Genomic DNA, 13,075 nt, shown 5'->3' on the forward strand with positions numbered 1-13,075 from the left:
TAATACAATCGCTAACACTTCAAAATATGAAAGGTATAAAGGAGTTAAATTCAATAAAAATGATTTTATTGAATTTAAGGATTTATTGTTACGTAAGAGCGAATTTTTTGAGGAAAAGCTAGAGGAAAGTACGGATAATGGTATTGACAGTGGTATTGATAATGAGATTAATTCTGATATTGATTGATATTATTTATCGGCTGATTTTGTACGTGGGTCGGGATCTCTAGAGAGTCTTTTCGATATTAATATTAAAGCATCCGAATTAAAAAATATTGTGAATATAAATGATTTGGATTGATCAAATTCTGATGAATTTATTATTAATAATTATTGTAAGTCTTGTTCCGAGTTGGAAGAGATGTATTGCGATTTTTTAAAAGAAAGCGATGCAAATATTAATAGTCAATTAGAAGAAGAAGACTTATTTTTTTATTTTTGAAAATAAAATTTAATACTGATAACAATGCATTTGTGTAGTGTTACAAAATTGTATTTGAGATGTAGCCAAGGGGTAAGGCATTGGTTTTTGGCACCAACAGCGTAGGTTCGAATCCTATCATCTCAAATACAATTTTGTAACACTACACAAATGCATTGTTATCAGTATTAAATTTTATTTTCAAAAATAAAAAAATAAGTCTTCTTGATAATATAAATGATAGTATATTGTATATATATATATATAAAGAGAGATTTAAGTGTAATAGGCACTATAAATAATAAATTCAGTTAGATTTGTGTTTTTATGGAAAATTTGGAGTTTTTTGTTTACTATCTTAGGGTATTTATATTGTATGTATTTAGTTTGATAAATATTATCAATATTTTTGATTATGTAAGTTTACATATTGATCATTTGATCTCTTATACTTATTTATTTATTATTGATTCTTTATTTTTAACAAAAAATTTAATTGTATTTGTTATTAAGTATATTAAGTTATATCATAGTTGATTTGTATTTAACGAATTTTTTTTTTGAATTTTTTTTTTTGTAACAATTAATTATGTAATGATTATATTATTTTGTTATTTTAATGTTATTTCTTTGAGTGAGACTATTGTCAGCTTATATACTTATATTGAAACTCAGTACAATGATTTTTATAAAATAAAGAAAATGGAATGGAACATTCTATTGAATGCTAAAGCAGATTGGCTTCCAAAAATAGTAATAATGTACATATATAAGATTAAAAAAGTTTATACGGTTGTATACGTATTTGTAAGTAGAGTGATAAATAGGTTTTTGTTTTTTGTGGATAAATTTGGGTTTTTACTGATATTAATTTATATCGTTATATATGTGTTTATATTTTATTACCAATTTGATTGTTTTTCGTCTTTGATAAATGTTGTAACAAATTTTGATTTATTATTGTTTTTGAATAGCTGTATTAATTTAGGTAACTGAATCGATATTGATATTGATGAGTTATTAAAAGTTATAAAAAGATTTTTTAAGATTTTTTTTTAAAAAAAATTTAGCCATCCAAATATCCATTATTTGTTGATAGGTGTGTGTATATACTATAGTGTATGAAATATGTAAATTTATTTACAAATATAAAAAGTATTAGGTATGAAAAAATGATTTTTAACTAAAAAAGACAAAATATATAAACGTATAAAATATGGTAAATTTTACGCATTTTACATTAAGTGTTTTAGAAAAATAAGATATAACTATTTCTATACAAGGAATGTTTATATTTTAAAAAATTATAATTTATGTTGTGAAACATTTAAAAAAATATTATTATTGGTACAAACAGTGTGTGCGAAAATTAAAGTATACTCTAAGAAATTTATTTTTGAACAGGTACCTGAGGGTTTAAATAAATTGCAAAAAATGTATAATTATTTGTTAAATTATATAATTTATTTTATTAAAAATAAATTATATACATATGTTTGTTTTTTTATAAAATTTTTTATAATTTTTTATACTTGACCTTATTTATTAATAATTCATTTTCATGTGTGGATTTTTTCAAAGGTTTATTACTTTGTATTTAGACACAAAGTCACTGAAACTAGATTTTTTAATTGATTTAAAAATAATAATTCTATTTTTTTAAAAAAGACAATAGCTGTAATTGTTATGTTTTACATAAATAATTATAATTATAGGCTTTGATTTAATAATGTGATGAAGCTAATTAATATTTTTTGTTATTTCTTTGAAAAAAAAATAATTTATTATTGATTTTCTTTTCGTCATTTTTTATTTAGGAGTGATACACCGATGTTATGATTAATAAAATGTAGGAAAATATTTTATATATTGTATGATTACGGTGAATGCAAACGATTTATGCAAAGGTATTATCTTACAAAATATTTATTAATACCTTTGTTTGTATTTCAAGTAGCTTTAACATATTATTTATGAGCTCCTATTGAAGTTATTAAATTATATTTATTAAGTGAATGGAGGTATATAAAATGAGTTTATGCTCGTAGGTATGGGCCATTTTTGGATTATGAGATAAAGGACGCATCTTTGGATTTTTTATTAGACCATTTATCACGTATTTTAGATATTTTAGATAGATTTATAGATTTGATAGTAAAATTGATTTTTAAGTGTGCACACTATTATTTCGGTAAAGATATTTATGCTATTTATAAAAGAATAAAGGATCAATACCCTTTATCTGATGGAATTCCTTATTTTTATAAAGATGATTTCATTCAACAAAAGATGTTGGATGATTGATACGAGGATAATTTATTGAAAATAAGGTATAAGCATCATATTTATGACAACGATTACAATAATTTTTTTGTTAAAGATTTTTTTTATGATAATTCATTATTGATATCGGTGACGAATATAATATTTAAAATAACACAAGATATAAAAGATATGTTTACGCTGTTATCTTATTATCAAGAGTATAAAGTAGATTTTTTTACTTTTAAATTTTTCTACATAAGGATGTATTATTATGTGCATGATGATGCTAATCCTTTTTTTACTTTAATGAATATTATTTCTAACGAAAGAGAGTTTTTTTGTTATTATAACAAATTAAGTATGGATTTTTTTGAAAAAAAATTTGATTTGAGTGAAAAAAAAAAAACTAAGTCAAGTTTTTTTTTTTACAGGATAGGTATATTATTTTCATCTATATTAAAATATTTTGTACGTTATAATATTATAGATATGTATACCGCATACAAATTTAAACATTATTGTAACGTTAGAAAGGTTAGGTTTGATTCTATTAATATGTATTACGGTGTTTATTTAAGATTATTATTGGGTGAGTTTTATTTTTTCAAAAAGTTAGTTTGACTATTTAAATCTATGAAATTATGAAAGAAGCGTCTCTTTAATAAAGATCATAGAGCTTATTATTTTAATAAGCGTTACAATGAAATTAGATTTCAAGTTTTTCTATTTTCAGAATATAGGGGATTGTCTTTGTTATCTGCTTGTTTAGATTTTTTACATAAAAGTGATTTTTATCTTATTAAAATAATACGATTGTTATCTATTTGTGTTTATTATTATTTTATAATTTCTTTATTTTTGGTATTTATATTTTTAATATTTAATGTATTTATCGGTATCGGTTTATATTTACCTGATACGCTTACGGATTTGGTAGTATTACTAAAAATTATCTTTTGTAACGTACTATCATATGTATCTGATACTATATTGTACTTAATACAGGCCTTTCATGTTCAAGAATGGAGGGTAAGTGAGTACGAATTTGTTCCGGATATTTTTAAATTTGTAACTTATACATTGTATGACAATGTTGAGTTTATTAGCTCAGTATTTAGTATATGAATTTGCTATATAACTAATTATATTAATGTAAGTATAGTGTATAACATGTTGCATATATTATGTACTATCATTTGATGCATATTATCTGTATACTTGCATATTTTAAAAACTTTTTATGTTATATTGGATGGTAGTTTTATAGTAGATTATTTTTTTTTTAAAAAATATTATGTTTGGTTAATGTTGATAGATTATTGTAGGGATGTTACGTGCGGTTATTGATGCACGTGTATAACTTTTTTTGAAAATGATTTGAATTATAGGTCTATATTTGATACTTTTCATTCATGGAAAAATGAAAATAAAGGGGGTATTGCATTAAATACTAAAGTATTTTTATTGCAGGAAAACGATAGATTTTGGCAGAATCAAAATCTATTAAATTTGTTTATTATTTGTACGGATAATTTTGTTACTTTTTTAGGTAAGATAATTATATTTAACATTAATTTAATAAATTTTGTTGTTTTAAATGTTGTGCCTTCTTGTTTATTAATGATGTTTAATTTTGATATCAAAGATATTATATTTAATTTAAAAGATTTATCGTTTTTAGATATTTTGCTAAAGTTGAAGTTAATTTTTTTAAATATGTATATATTAGATAATTTTATTAATCTAAATACACTCCAGCTTATAGGCACGTTGCAATTTATAGTTTATAATTTCGTAAATTGATCATTTATTGTAATAAATGATCAATTTACGAAATTTGCTATCTCAATGACAATTGACCTTAGTGGAGAAGTTGTGGGTATTGGTATAACTAATCATTTAATATCAATTTTATTGGCATTTTATGAAATGTTAATATATATACATTGAATTTTTTCTTACGTAAATATACAATACATATACAATGTTGCGTATATATTATATTTGATTATAAGATTTACAGTTTATAATACCTATGGTAATCATATAAATTATATGTATATGTGTACATATACATATAATTTATATGATTTTTTTAATCTATATTTGCCATTAAAATATTATGTTCATAATTTTAATTTATTTGTACATTATGTGGATGCTGTTGTAGATTGAATTATTTTAGAAATTCTTGTAGAATTGTACATATGATTTATAGGGGTACCTTATTGTATAACAATGTATAGTTATTCAACATTTATGGTGTACTTTTATAGAACGTTTATGTTTTTGACTGAACCTATTATTAGATGATTATTGCATACAATTGATGATTGTTATATATATTTAGTTATAGCTAAGCATTTATTAATTATAGATTTAGTTTACTGGTACAGAGATTTTGTATATTATATGTATTTATACGCATATAACATTATATTTATATTGCCTATAGTAATATGAATAAGTATTATTGCACATGTAAGTTATTATAGTATGTTTTTTTTCAAAACTTTAATTATGTATAGTTTGTATACTATATTTAAGTTTTTTTTTCATTTTATTGTAATTTCGGTAAAATATTGTTTATACGTATTTAGTATAGTTTTTTTTTATTTGGACTTAACTTTTATAACACAATTGTTGAATGGTTTTTTTAGTATTAAATTGGATTATGCTTTGTTTACAGAAATTATAAATAATACGATATATATATTTATATGTTTATATATGTATATATTTGATATATTGATATATATATTATTCGATATTGATTGTGGTACATCTTTAATATTTGATTATTTAACTAATATATATATTAGGTTGCGCTGTTATAATTATTTAAATAGGATTATAGATGCGATTTTTAATATAAATATATATAATTCAATGATATATTATTTTTTAGTTTTGCACTATTTGTGATTTGTGCGTGTTAGTTGAAGAAGACTAGAGAAGATAATGTTTCCTGAAAGATTTGTTATACATATAAGTGATGACGAGTTATCTACTGAAGCATTATGAAACAAATACAAACATGAAATAATAGGTAAAAATAAAAAAGCTTTCCCTTTATCATTTAACGAATATTGTTTTTTTTATCCTATAGATTTGGTTAAATATTTAAGTAAGCATAGTGATCATCCTTTATCTAGAAGGTTAAAGAAACAGGCATTTAGTATAAATGAGTTTAGTTTTTCAGTCAATCCTTATGCGGAAAAAGAGCGAAATGACGAATTAAATTTTTTTCAAATTTGATTAAGGCGTATTATAGGAAAAATATATATGTATATATACATGAGAAGAGAACTTGGGTTGTGTAGATTTGACAAAAAAAAAATTAGAAATGATTTAAGTTTCCTTTCAAAGAAATGAAAATATAATTTTATATATTATTATGCACATGTAAAAATATTAGTGTATTCTATTAATTATTTAAAATTAGATTTAATATTTGAGTTGGATAAGAAAACTATCATCAACAAAATTAAATGTTTCGTCGATAATCTTATCTTATATAAAGATAAGATTATCGACGAAACATTTAATTTTGTTGATGATACTACAGATAAATTTTTTAGTTGATATAAAGATTTTTATTGAACATATATATTTAATTTTGATTTAAAATTAAATGAATGGATGTTTCGATATAACCGTTTTTCCCATAGGTTTAAACAAGATTATTTGTGTATAAATGAAAGGTTTAGGGGAAAAGATTTTTATAAGAAAGAAGATTTTATAGGTTATACTGTAGAATTAGAACAATCTATTTTAAATAGAGGTATTTTGGTTGGTAATGTGTACAAATATAAATCAGCTAAAAGGATTTTACCTAGACAATTAAAATTCAAAAATAATGCGGGTATTAATTGGATAGACTTTAATGAAGTTTATTTAAATGAAATGAAACTTAAATTTTTGAGTGGTTATGAAGAAGGGTTACATTGAAATGAAGATTTAGGTAAAGCTGTATTAGAGGCGTACGGTCAATACAAGAAATACATGTTTGATATTTTTCAATTTCCTATTGTACCTGATTTGACAGGATTTGCAGTTTATTCTATTGAAAATGAATTGTTATTCTCATTTGAGAAGTATTCTTTGAGAAGGAATCCTCATTTTAAGGAATTTTTTGAAGAAATTGATAGGTACGGTACTGATTTATCGATATTTAAAAATACTAGATTTTTATTTAAGGATTTTTCTAGAGTAGGTCCGTTCAGTACTGTAAATATACCACATTTCGACCCTTCTAAATTCTCTAAATTGAATATTAATGAGAATGAGGTAAAGTCTATTGAAACGTTTTCACGCAAATATTTAAAATTATCAGCTTCGTATGAAAATTATATTTTAGAGTTGTCTAGTATTGCTAGCGGAAAACCTGTAAATATGTTTAGGGAAGGGTTTTTTAAAAATGTTGCGATAGATCAAATGCAAGAAGATTTAGTTAAATACTTTAGAAATACAGCATGACATAATTTACGTACCAAACATGCTGTTTCTTTTAGGGCTTCACATTTTGATCTTCGTGAAGTGGACGCCAAATCGTTAAATATGGTTAAATATTTTGAGAATACTGGATTTCATGTCATGCCTAAAATTTTTAGTAAACGTACAATTATGGACGTAATTGAATCAATTTCAATTAATTTACATTTTTCTTTTTTTTTAAAGCAGAGTTTTATAAATAATTCATTTGTAATTTACCCGTTTGCTGCTTTTGTTGAATATATCTATAAGGCATTTCATGATAAATTTTTAGTAGGATTTATTAAACTTGATAATTTATTTAAATACAGGTATCGTTTTAATAGGATAGAAAAACATGTTTTCTTGATGAATTACTTAAATAAAGATACTTATAAATTCATGAATAGTAGTTTTTTAAAGTTAGAGACTAAGCAAAAAAATTCTTTTAAACTAAATAATAATTTGTTCGAATTGGGTCATCAAAATGAATTTGGTAGATTTTTTACTGACGTATTTAATAAAGTTAATACTGATTTAAATAAGTTTAGTTATTCATTTCAAAAAAATGATAACTTTATAAAAGAGGATGAAGCGCATACCTGATATAATGACAATAATCATTTTTTAGGGGAAAAGTTATTAAATTATTTTAATTTTTCTGGTACATCTTCTATTTTTTTATACAGTGATGATGCTGATGTTAATGCTAAAAGAAATGTAATTGGATTAGACGGTAGTATTTTTACTGAAGGGGATATGAAAATTTTTATTAAGCAAATAAAATATTTTTGTTTGTTAAATAATTTAGTAAATTCGAATAAAATTAATTTATATTTGATGGATGAAGTGTCAGTATCTCTAAAAGATATAATATGTATTGATAATTATATCTATGATATATATAATAGCTTGAATATATATGAATTATTTTTTGTAGAAGATTATTATAATAAATTACAGTTGTTAACTATTAATCAACATTTTGACTGACTTAAAATGTTTTTTTCAAATTTGGATTTGGAGTTAAAAACTTATGATGGAACTAATAATAATTCAAGTAAAGAGGAGGAGTGTATTATTTTTTATGATGATGATTTATACGGAGATGAACACGTTTATTCATTAGGGTTAGAACGTATAAAAAATTGATATGTTTATAATTATTCTAATAAAAATGTATTTAGTTATATGTTTTATTTTTCTAATATAAGTAGTTCGGATGAATCTTATTTTGTGTTTTACGATTACTTATATACGTATTATACTGAATACGTACATTCTAAAATGGTTAAAATTAATAGTAAAAATATTCATTTATATGGTTACGATATTGTTCCTGAGTTGGCTAAGTTAAAGTTTGCGGATAAAAGCCTTATTTCTAGAACTGATTGATTAGATTTAGCTTATAAGAATAAAGTTAAAGCTTGAAATAAATTTTGATTTTGATATCATTATCATGCTTCTGATTTTATTGAAGGAGAGATTGTTCCATTTTACGGGCCCTATTTGCCATTATACAGAATACAAAATTTGGTTCGATTTGTTTCTGAACAAAGTAAGCTTCATTTTCTTAGGATTTACGATGATATATTTTTTGTTCTTAGAGATAATAGTGTAGCTTTTTATTCGTTTTGAAAAGATTTTTGTGAAGATATTAAGGAGCGTTGATTGGATTATCGTAATAGTAATGTATACATGTATAAAGATAAAGAAACGTTAGTTTTTTCCTATAAAAATAGGGATGGTACAGATAATAGTGAGTTACTTTTTGTAAATGCTGATTTATTATTTAGAACAAGAGGTAGAATTGTATCTCATTTAAAAATGAGATACGGTGATTATACATTAATGCCGTATAACTTTCCATTTTTTTATAAGAATAATCGGATTTTATTCATTGATTCAAGATTGATTGTTAAAAATGTTAAAAATATTTTGTATAACTCTAGAGATTGTATATCTAATATGATGGTTATGATTCCTGATAATTGTAATTACGAGTTGTTGGATGGTACGGAATTTAGTTATTTAAATAAAATAAATACGTCTTTGTTTAAACCTATTAATGAATTTCAGTTAAGGAATATATTGGTTGATAATTTGTATAGACCTGGTTATGAATTTATAGGATTGGAAAACATAAATGTTTATTTGGATATTATAAATAAAGAGTTGGATGGTAAGATGATATCTTTTTTTGAACTATTTTTGAAACGTTATTTTTTTGAAATGGAAACTTTATTTAGTTATAAAGATAATTTTGATATGTTTTCTGAGTTATTTTTTTTTAATAAGTTATATGTGAATAACTTAGTATTAAGTGTTATAAAATTACGTTATAAGTATTTAATATCAGGTAAGTTTATCGATTTTGGTTATGATGATAGTAAAGTTTATTTTAGACAAATAGTTGCACCACTATTAAAATATGTAGATAAGTTAAGTAATTATGGTAGTTTACTTATGGATGAACTACCTAGTGATAATAATTTTTTGTTACAGATGTTTGCTTTTAAAATTATAAATAATTTACAGTATACTGAACATAATTGCAATTTGTTGTTTTGTAGTGAGTTTTTTAATGGTAGTAGTAAGATATTTGAAAAAGCGTTATTTTATAAAGCAAATTTTATTTTGCCTAATGTAAATTATCGTAATTCAGTTTATTATAAAGCTAAGAATTTGTTTAAAGATGCTAATAGGTCAATTATAAATGAATGCGATTTAGTAATGAGAATTATTGTGCCTAAAAATTGTACTTATTTTGATAGTTATAGATTAAGTACATTTGATAAAGTTAAATATTTAAAGTACATAAAGTATGACTTTTTTTATAAACCTGTCTATAAAAACGTATTTTTTCAATTTTTCGATTTAAATTTTTATAATACAGATTACATTTTTTTTAATAAAAAATTATTTAATAATCAAGCCAGTTTTATTTTTGATACTTTTTTAATTAGGGAATTTATATGATTAAGACGATTTATTTTTGAAATTGAAAATTGAAACAAATTGAATAGGTTTTTTACATTTACGGAATGTTATAAATATTATAGTGCGTACGTTAAGTTGTACACATGTATATATATGACTATTAGGGACGATTGTAAGGTTAGTAATGAATTAGCTGAAGATTATCTTTTTTTAAGTAAGCTGAGTAAGTTGGATAAAACATTTTTGTTGAAAAAAAGTTGTTCATGATCATTATATGAGGATTTAATTTTTAAATTGGATAACGTTTTGAGAAAAAATTTATCTGAAGATATTTTTAGAAAAAATATGTGACTTTCTGTTTTTAAACAAGAAAGGTATTTTGTGAATAGGGAACATTTTTTTAAATGGTTTGAAATTATGAGACCTAGAGGTGGTAGTGTAAAATGTAATGACATTGAATCGCTTTCGTTAAAAGTATTTAATGTGCATAATATTGTGCATGTGTTGACAGATAAAGAAAATATGAACATCATAAATGAATATTCATTGTCAAATGTACTTTATGAGCAGTCTATGTTGAACTATACTCATCTTAGTAAAAGTATATTAAAGTATTTGAATACATATTGTAATTACAATAATATTTCTTTGAAGAGTCTTTTTTCAAATTTATATATTTTGAAAGAATACAAAGAAGTTTATGGGTTGAATTATGTTGATGTGATTTGTGATAAGGTTTTTAAAAAATTGAGTTTATATTTTTTATTTGAACATTTGTTATGTACAACATTTAAAACATATAACGTAGTTTATAACTATGATATAGATGTATCAGGAGAATTTATTAACTTATCTAATTTAAAATTGTCAATTTTTGATAAAAATTGACAATTAGTTAATGAGGTCACTAGTGATAATTATATTGTAACTAAATTGAGTAATTTATTAGTAAATAAAGCTTTAGATGCTAGTGTTTTGTGTAATTTTTCTGAGGGATTAAATTTAATTGAGGTTGTTAAGTTATATAAATTATTTAATTTAGATTTTTTTAGTTTAATAAAGTACAATTTGAGTAATGTAAGATTGTCTAATTTATTAAATTGCGATTCAACTGATTTTTTATTTAAGTTATTACCTTTGAATGTACAGATAAAAAAACAAGTAGTTCCTGTTGTTGGTGATTGTTATGACGGTAAGGAACTTTTGTGAGATTGGGGCGAAAAGCTTTTTTTTAATGTAGATTCGTTATTAAATTATAATAAATATTTGGATGAGTTATACCAAAAATTGGGTTTACGTACTAAAGTACGTATTTCGCGAGTAACTAGTGTTGTTAATTCTTACATGAATTTGCCTTCTATGTTTAAATGGCATTTTGAGTATACGGGAAATTTTAATCATAGAGGTGAGTTTTGTTTTGATAAAAGGCTTGGTCTTTTTGATAGAAAAGAAGAGGTATTTGTAAATGATAATTCATTGTTGAATAATATTTATAACGGTAAACTATTCTTTTTGGTAAATTCAATTTCTAGAAAAAAATTAGTATTTGAAGGAAAAAATGTATATTTATATAGAGCGATATCGCTTGATGACTTTAGTAATTTACTTAATGTTAATATTTGTAATAAAGATGTATGTTTTTTTACTCCGGAAAATACTAATTTTTATGTTTCTGTTATACAGGAAGGATATAACAACGCTGAACTTATTGATATGTTTTATGAAAGACTTATGTATGAATATACAATGGATACATTAACAAAGATTTATCCTGGTAAATACAATATAGGGGTTATATTTAAAATGTTTTCGGAAATAGTAAAAGCAGGTATTGAATTGTTGCCCACAATAAATAAGAAATTTGTACTTTTTGATATTAAAAATAAGAAAGGTGAAGTTGAAGGTAATGATTATTTAAAATATGTTTTATTAGGTAAGTGAAATTTTAGTTTGTTTAGAATTGTGCAGAGTAGTTTAATAGATTTAAATAACAGTCTTGTTGAATATTGAAAGAAATATTCGGTTGCCGATTCTGGTCTTTCTGAACAAAAAATATTTGATTATACTGTTGATGATGAGTATAATTATCGTAAGTTTTATTCTACTTTTGAGTATTTCAGGTATAATGATATGAAAATTATTGATAATAAGTATACTTGTAAAGAGGATATGTTTGTTAATGCAATTTTACCTACAATAAATTTTGACGTTCATAATATGGAGTCTTTTACTAGATTTATTGAAGAAAAATTGAAATTAAAGAAGTTAAGTTATGTTAAAGATTGGGAAGACTTATTTTGTTGGAATATAGGTAAGTTGAAAGATGATGATAAAGATAATAGATATGTTTTAGTGGAAATATATTTTAAAGAATTATTACAATTGATGACTTATTTGGAACAATGTTCCCCGGACATTACTCATAAATATTTATGCATAAATAGTATTAGTAATGTGATTTTGACCGGATTTGTTGAAACGTGGTTTAAGCTTAATGGACGAATTTAATATTGTATATAAGGATATTATTAATGAAGTTAAAACTGAAAAAAATTTATCGATTATAATAGGAAACTAACTTCAAATGAAGTGTTTATTTAATTTTATGCACATATACAAATTTTTTTTTCCGAGAATTTAGATTTTTAGTAAGTAAAAAGACTGATTGTATGTCAAGATTTAATTTAGAAGTTTATTCAAAAAATAAGCCTTTTATCTACGAATTAATTGTTAATTATTTAACATGATACATTAAGTTGAATAATTTTATTGCATCTAATGATATTTACAAAAAATATAGATACGAAGTTTTTTACGTATAAATTTGATAATGTATTGGATACTGATTTTAGTCTTTTAACATCTATTTATTCTTCAAGAACTATATATCCGGCTAAAAATATAAAATTAAATTTAATAGATTTTAAACTTGAAATGATGGAAAAATTTTTATGGTATAGGTATAATTTATCGTTG

The 13,075-nt window shown here is 22.8% G+C and overlaps 1 non-coding gene across 1 annotated transcript; it reads left to right on the top strand.

The window, feature by feature from the left end:
* The first annotated feature begins 497 nt into the window (after positions 1–497).
* On the top strand, positions 498–568 carry Trnaq-uug (transfer RNA glutamine (anticodon UUG)). Its single transcript has one exon. It is a non-coding gene; the product is annotated as a tRNA-Gln (tRNA).
* The last annotated feature ends 12,507 nt before the right edge of the window (positions 569–13,075 follow it).

Source organism: Schistocerca gregaria, unplaced genomic scaffold (assembly GCF_023897955.1).
Source record: "Schistocerca gregaria isolate iqSchGreg1 unplaced genomic scaffold, iqSchGreg1.2 ptg001545l, whole genome shotgun sequence".
Classification (NCBI taxonomy): Eukaryota; Metazoa; Arthropoda; class Insecta; order Orthoptera; family Acrididae; genus Schistocerca; species Schistocerca gregaria.